Source organism: Periplaneta americana, chromosome 2, assembly GCF_040183065.1.
Source record: "Periplaneta americana isolate PAMFEO1 chromosome 2, P.americana_PAMFEO1_priV1, whole genome shotgun sequence".
NCBI lineage: Eukaryota > Metazoa > Arthropoda > Insecta > Blattodea > Blattidae > Periplaneta > Periplaneta americana.
The window spans coordinates 162,413,623-162,420,501 of record NC_091118.1 but is presented as its reverse complement, the minus strand read 5'-3'; the positions used below and the strand labels follow the sequence as shown (position 1 = coordinate 162,420,501).

At 36.1% G+C, this 6,879-nt stretch overlaps 1 non-coding gene across 1 annotated transcript; it reads right to left on the bottom strand.

The window, feature by feature from the left end:
• Positions 1 to 5,201: 5,201 nt before the first annotated feature.
• On the bottom strand, positions 5,202 to 5,274 carry TRNAT-CGU (transfer RNA threonine (anticodon CGU)). The gene has a single exon. It is a non-coding gene; the product is annotated as a tRNA-Thr (tRNA).
• Positions 5,275 to 6,879: the final 1,605 nt, after the last annotated feature.

Sequence of the window (6,879 nt, the reverse complement as noted above, 5' to 3'; positions counted from 1 at the left end):
TAAGATATAGGATCACATCTTTTCTCTTCGGTGCCGGATCTTCAGGTGTTTTAAATTCTGTTAATCTTGGCAGGTGTTTTGACTAAGAAGGTCATTAATTCATGTAAGTAACGCTATGTGAAGATTCATCTTTAGGGACTAGGAAAGCTTAGTAAAGACAGTAATTCGTTTTGTTTTTCTATACTTGAGTTCCCGAGATCTCCTTACGTCTGAAGCAAAAAGGAAAACCTGAGCAATGCCAGGTGCTTTTAGCTAGTAGTCTATATCAATGGATTTCATTCAAACTTGTCCTTAGAATAGTTTAAGAAGACGAACTGTGAATATGATACCATTCATAACATTATAAAGAAAATTGAAATGTTACGAAACATTTCATCAGAAAGTTGTGTCATCTTCGTGGGATTCCTTTTATTTTTATACTTTTCGACTTGTCAGACGAACACTTGACGTGACTCCCGTGTTGTGAAATCAGCACAATTCCGGACTTCCATCTAAAAAAAAAACAGTCTTAAGACAACCCCTTGACAACGGATGAAAAATTAATTCCCTAGGCAGGATTCACATCAACGTCCGTGGCTTTCACGCAGCGTTAAAGCTTCCCGTCTTAGCTGTTACATCAAGTGATCGCGTACAGTATTATGTCAGATCCGTAAATATTTTGTGAAAGGTAAAGATGTCCGCTTACACACAGTTGTGGAGAACAGTAGAGAGTTGGAGATCCCATGCTTTCATGACCTCGGCATTAAACTCCGTTCACAATAACTTTTCAATGGAAGTAAATAGAATTTACTCTAAGAACGAACATTTTGAAGAATAGTAATTTGGGAATATCGATCTTATATTATATTATATTATATTATATATTATATCATATTATATATTATATTATATTATATTATATTATATTATATTATATTATATTATATTATATTATATTATATTATATTATATTATATTATATTATATTATATTATAAGTTGCTCGTAGACCTTCTAAAAGTCTACATTTACATTTAGTGTAAGTTAATCAGTACGTGAATTAGGAGGTAAGTCAGAAATTCAGATGCAACTATGTTCTTCAGACTGATAGTGTATCGGATTATATGTCCCTTAGGATTATTAGAAGAATTGCCAAATCGGGAAATGCAGTCACTGATAATAAAAACTTGGAAGAGATAGTGTGGACATGTTACGAGTTTATAAAAAAAAACAGTGCTTGGAAAAGGATGCTATGGTGTAGAATATTATAGTAATATTCATCATCACATCAGATTTGTCATATTTTAATTCTTCCGTCGACACACACACATTTACACATAACTTACTGTTAACATAGCTACTTGGACAATAAATGGCATTCTGACATAGAATCTGGCATTTCTATGCTTATAAACCTTTTATGAAGTCAGATGCCAAATATTCCATAAAATCTTTATGAACACGTGGTAGCTAAGTTGTAGGCCTATAATATTTTTAGCGTGCATATGTAATGAGATTATTTTTGTAACAAACAATGAATTATTACACAGTATAATAGCGAGCAGTGTAACAGTCACATTCCTCGTGCGTTCATTCTTTTGGATATAACGAAAGTTGAATTCATAACGTTTCCGTACCAAGCACCTCGAATATATTTCTACATAGCAATTTTATGCTTAGGCCTACATTACAATTTATTCACGTACTATTATTTTTAGTTACAATTTTCGTACCTCAAACTTACAAAAATTTGTACTTCAGTAGGACGGTAATATACAGTCAATTCCGGATATAGTGAACCTCTGCGGACTTGCATATTTCGTTCACTATATCCGAGGTTCACTATACCCGAAGTGTCTCTCTCCTAACCTTAAATGACAGAAATGAATGAAATTGTGAACAAGAAAATAAAATATCTCATTTTTGTGGAATAGATTACACTGTATACTGTTACTCACAGTTGATTTGCTTAAACTATGCTGTCGACCCACGTCCGCTTGCGAAAGAACACATTCAATGTAATTTATAATACTCGCCTTATCTTCCAAAGAAAACACTTTACGTTTCGACATTTTTATACATTACGTTCACTATTAGAACACTAGAAACAGACGATCAGGTAGAAATGACACTATGACGCTGTTATACTCAGCCTTGGAATTTCCCGGGTCACTTAATGGAAACTGGGAGAGGGTTGATGGAGTTTGAAAGCCATCGAAATCTTACCTTCATTTATGCTCTGGACATAATTTCGTCTCCTTTTAATAAAAGAAGACAATTTCATTTTCCGTTGTTTAGATGTTATCCGTCGTAATGGAAATGTTTCTGAGAACAAAAGGCAACCCTTTGACGGTGGAGAATTAGAAATAACAGTAGAGTAGTGTGCCTGAGAACAGAATGGCAACCCTTCGACGGTGGAATGAGGCAAGGTCGTCGTTACGCGTTGTCTGGGTTTATAGTACAGCTCATTGTCTAGAAATCACTAATCCTACCTTTGTCCTTTGACTAAAGGAGTAAGAAACTTAGAATGTTGTTCTCAACACATTCTTTCAATTTTATACAAGAAGGTCTGATTTCAAATAAGAATTTGTCAGGATACAAGGTTCACTATAACCGAATCGAGGGTTCACTATAAACGGAAATATTAATGTACTTTTTAATGTATGCGAGTCGGGACCAACTATTTATATTCACTATAGCCGAATGTTCACTATAACCGAGTTCGCTGTATCCAGAGTTGACTGTATATAGAAAAAGAAATCGCGCCAAAACCTTGAAAAGATATTAAACACATACATAAGGGTAGGTCCTAAGTGTCGTATCATATATAGCTACTTAGCAGCGCTTCTAAGTGGTATTGCTTTGTGGCTGAAACACACCATCGATTATCACGGCTTATTGTACAAGGACATCATTTTATTTTTACTAACATTTTTAATATTAACCTGGCTATACCTTTGGATTAATGGTTCAGAGCCGGAAACACCGTTTGCTCCCCCTTCCACGATTGAAGTTCGATGATACTGGCGTAAAATACAAACAAATCACTTTACTAGGTATAGGAGGGAAGAAAAGTAGTTCATCCATTTACGTAAACTAAGAGATATCGTAATTTTGAGTTTGATCATTTTCATTATGTTTTTGTTTAATCAAAATACAGTACAGTATGAACAATGTGTTTTTACTCACGAACTGAGTTATCCATGCGAACGTATTCATTATGCAATGTATATTATACTGTCTACAGCACATTAGCGTACACTATAGAGAATGAAGTTAAATTGAAAAATAATCATAATATGGATATTTAAACACATTTTTGAAAATGGTGGCTGTTCATTTAGGTACAGGCGTATTTTGTGCGTATTATCGCACTATAGACTATTGCATCTAATTCCAATTACCAGTTTCGTCCTTCGTACTAGTAACTCAAGTTGAAATAATTCTATACGTATTATATAAAAGAGTACCTTACGTACTGTAAATTCAATCTTCACCTCTGTCAGACCCGCACAGATAACATTACTCAGACATGCTATCTACTGTCCGTCCAAATGGTTATGTCGCAGGATCGTAGAAAGGGGGGAAATTACGTGACAGTTAATTACTTTTATTTAAGTTATTTTAAACAGTTGCGGATGAGGGAAATCGTGATGCGACGTAGGCAAACGGACGACAGTACCTGTGCGAAAATATGATTCAATATTGAAAGCTCTTTCGTCACTGGAAAACGCGAACATATTTCTGGAACGTACTATACTCACTAACTCAATACTGTTTGTGTTTACTACGACCTTAAGGCGACGCTTGGTACTGTGAGGAGAACAGTTGGAAGTTTACTACTAGAGGGGATGGGAGTGAAGTACATTCAAAACTCAGGTACAATAAAAATTGAAGTAAAAATAAAATGATGTCCCTGTATAAACTACTTCTATGTATGTAACTATATGTAAAAAGCTCCAATGCTTTATGAGCCGAAGTTGGCAGCGCTGCTGAGCTGTTGGTGGCTGCTGTCATCCATCGACGGCCACTCTGGCTTGGTATACGTGTAAACGTGTCCTGAAAATTACTTTTGATTACTAAAAGGAAAATGTTGTTAGCCTATAGAAGGAGGTAATGGGATCAGCCCTACGCTTCGACCACCGTTTCCTCCCAGCAAATGATGGACATTGAGTTCTAGAGGAAGGTGGGTGAAGGTCACAGGTGTCTGGGGAAGTTACGACGATATGAAAAAACCAGCGTTGTTCATTTGGACTTCAACGGAGATTCTTCCAGTGCTGTGTCTGTCGTTTTATCGATAGAGCTAATTCGGCTCCCTAATTATGTCGCAGTCCACATTATTTTGTTGCCTGAAGCAGTTTTATCATCATCACAATTCTATTAACGTTTTGCCAGTTAGACATAGGTTATCTGCTGTAATTGCACAAACATAAAATTTTAGTACTCTCATTATATCAGTCACGTACTGTAACATTTCATATTCAATTAAGAGTTTTAATTTAATGTAGATATATCGCGCACAGTATTGTCCAACAGTTTATTTTGGTTTTAAAATGAGGCATTGATTCTGTAATGGATGGAACATCTGTGTCAATGACGTAATTAGAATTAACGTTATTTACATGTGTCGATATGTTATATACTCTACATGATAGAGAATAAATACTCTTCAGCTTTTTATTGAAATTTGTATGACATGTCAGCTGCCCAGTGACTGTAATTAACGTCAACACCGTGTGATTTCTATATTTCTCATCTCTCTGCTCTGGATTGAATATAATTTATCATAAACATAGCAGAGTTTTGAAATGTCGATTACATTATATTATGATACGTTTCAGTAGTAGCCTAAACAAGTTACGGAAACTTATTCTTCAGCAGTATGTTCACCAGATAATTACAACATTTTGAAGATTGTTGCGTGGAATTGGACTTTTTTTTTTTTTTTCGAACATTTAGGTAGTAGGAAGAAGTCACACTTTGCGTTACTTTATTCAATAAGTATAATGAAGTTAAGAAATTATGGTACCGCTGGTGCTTACCTACACTTTCGTCCAGTCTCTTATGAACAACGTCTTCATATACAGGTTGAACCGTAAGTAATGTCATTAATTTCAGGGTGTTATTCTTTGAGATATTTCAAACAATATTATGGGTTTATTAATTTGTCCTATAGAATAATCTCTGTAATGTTGACAATTAATATTTGAAGAGAAAAATTCGCTCCGGCGCCGGGGATCGAACCCGGGTCCTTGGTTCTACGAACCAAGCGCTCTGACCACTGAGCTACGCCGTATTCAATCCACAGCACCGGACCGAACCTTCCTCCTTCAGTGTTTCCCTTTGTGGCCTGACTCCAAGTTAGGCATATATGTTGACGTATATGTCTAATGTCAACTGCCATTATACTCCTCAAACATTAATTGTCAACATTACAGAGATTATTCTGTAGGACACCTTAATAAATCCATAGTATTCTCATAGTTAGCAGTGCATCATTACTGCGGAATCCCGGCCAAACAAGTCACTCAACTGAGTGCGCTCCTAGTATAATGGCAGTTGACACTACGACCCTCACAAGTATTAACATTGTAACTCACTTTCTTCCATTTTTCAGGAGAAGCAAATGAAGTTTCAAAATGACCGTGTAAATCAATGTATACAGATAGTAACAATAAGATTTTACATATGATTGGAAAGGTTTAGAGCTATAATGATAGTACTGGAAGAAAAAGAAACAATTTAAGACCATATTAACTAGCATAACTCAAAACCATAAAACATTGAGTTACAATGTTAGTATTTGGGAGGGTCGACTAGACATATACGTCAACATATATGCCTAACTTGGAGTCAGGCCACAAAGGGAAACACTGAAGGAGGAAGGTTCGGTCCGGTGCTGTGGATTGAATTCGTCGTAGCTCAGTGGTCAGAGCGCTTGGTACGTAAAACGAAGGACCCGGGTTCGATCCCCGGCGCCGGAGCGAGTTTTTCTCCTCAAATATTAATATTTCAAACAAAGTTTAAATACAATTTTGCTCGTTTTTGCTTCCTTTTCGAGATAAAAATTGTTTTATATGAAACATTTCATAGCGTATACTATGATGTACCGAAGTACATATGGAGTTTCGGTGCAGTAATTCTGCGTTTCCATATGGTAAAGAATCGGTAGAACGGAGAAAAATTCTCTCCGGCACCGTAATTCGAACCCGGATTTCCAGCTTTACATTTTGGCGCTTTATCCACTCTGTTCTACAGATTCTTCACCATTTGGAAACGCAGAATTACTGCATTGAAATTTCATATGTACTTCGGTACATCATAGTAATATGATAAAGCATAAGTAATCACTTTGTGATTCGAGACGATGCCATGTTCCGTCGGACCCCGGCCACGTAATTACTCATGAGTGCACCTCTGTACTTGTGGTTGAACATTGTGTCTACTGGCACACTTACTGTAACACGGTACACGAGGCTAGGCCAGCAAGGGAACATAATAGGTAGAACTTAAAAATGAGAGGAATTTCATCCAGCATCGGAACTTGAATCCGGTGTGGCTTAGTGGATAAAGCGCCAGCACGTGAAGTTGGAAACCCTGGTTCGGGTCCCGTACCGGAGAGAATTTTTCTTGGTTTTACCGATTCTTCACCATATTTCATAGCGTGTTTTAGGAAAGCCATTGATTTAATTCCATTATGTTCAGTCAATTTAAGAGAGCAGTGTATTATGATTAATAAATTATTTAAAGAATTTTCGTTTTGTTCTTTAAATAAGCAAAAATTTGATCCATACTGATCTAACATTAAATTCCTTTTGGTTTATTACCTCTTAGAATAACAGCATTGGAAATCACTATGGGTAGGATTTTGTTGACCTATGAATCCTGAAAAAATGTCCTA